Below are 1000 nucleotides of genomic sequence, written 5' to 3'. Positions count from 1 at the left end.
CTCCCCGAGCTCCCGCACGACTTTAATCGTTATATCCACGCACGATACCGCTTGTCATCAATATTTCTCGAGTTTCAAAGCTCTCGGACGCGTATTGCTCCAGTTTTTGTGAAATATTGCTCCGACCGCCTAGAGTAAACTTATCTTTCCGCTTGACTCGGACAATTATAAATATTAGATCATCGTGTGGTAAAGCATTTCGAAGACAAATATCAAGTATGAAAGCGCTCGGATGAGTATTTATCGAATAAACTGAGAATAATGTTCCGGGCGCATTGCGAGCAACTCCGACCGAGCGAAATTTTTCTAAGTCCAACCGCCAAGAGTAAACTTTTTTCCTAGCGTTCCCAGACAATTATAAATATTAGATCATCGTGTGGTAAAGCATTTCGAAGACAAATATCAAGTATGAAAGCGCTCGGATGAGTATTTATCGAATAAACTGAGAATAATGTTCGGAGCGCATAGTTTGCTCGGCCGCTCGAACGAATCGTTCGCGCGCCGAGGCGCGTCGGATCGCCGTGCGAAGGAGCTCGAGCGAAATTTTTCTAAGTCCAACCGCCAAGAGTAAACTTTTCTCCCCGAGCTCCCGCACGACTTTAATCGTTATATCCACGCACGATACCGCTTGTCATCAATATTTCTCGAGTTTCAAAGCTCTCGGACGCGTATTGCTCCAGTTTTTGTGAAATATTGCTCCGACCGCCAAGAGTAAACTTATCTTTCCGCTTGACTCGGACAATTATAAATATTAGATCATCGTGTGGTAAAGCATTTCGAAGACAAATATCAAGTATGAAAGCGCTCGGATGAGTATTTATCGAGTTATTGAGAAATAATGTTCCGAGTTATATTTCGACGTGTACTAATCGTGTTCTATCGGTCGTGCGGGTAAACGGCGGGAGTCAGTTTTGGTCTGTACTGTTAGGTAGATCGTCCCCGGATATGTTTGCGATGCGCGTGTTTGGATTAACGAGATTCCCTCTGTCCCTACCTTTTT

The sequence above is a fragment of the Lasioglossum baleicum genome, unplaced genomic scaffold, assembly GCF_051020765.1.
Source record: "Lasioglossum baleicum unplaced genomic scaffold, iyLasBale1 scaffold0091, whole genome shotgun sequence".
NCBI classification, from domain to species: domain Eukaryota; kingdom Metazoa; phylum Arthropoda; class Insecta; order Hymenoptera; family Halictidae; genus Lasioglossum; species Lasioglossum baleicum.
The sequence above is the reverse complement of the archived record's forward strand: the minus strand, read 5'-3'. Positions refer to the sequence as shown.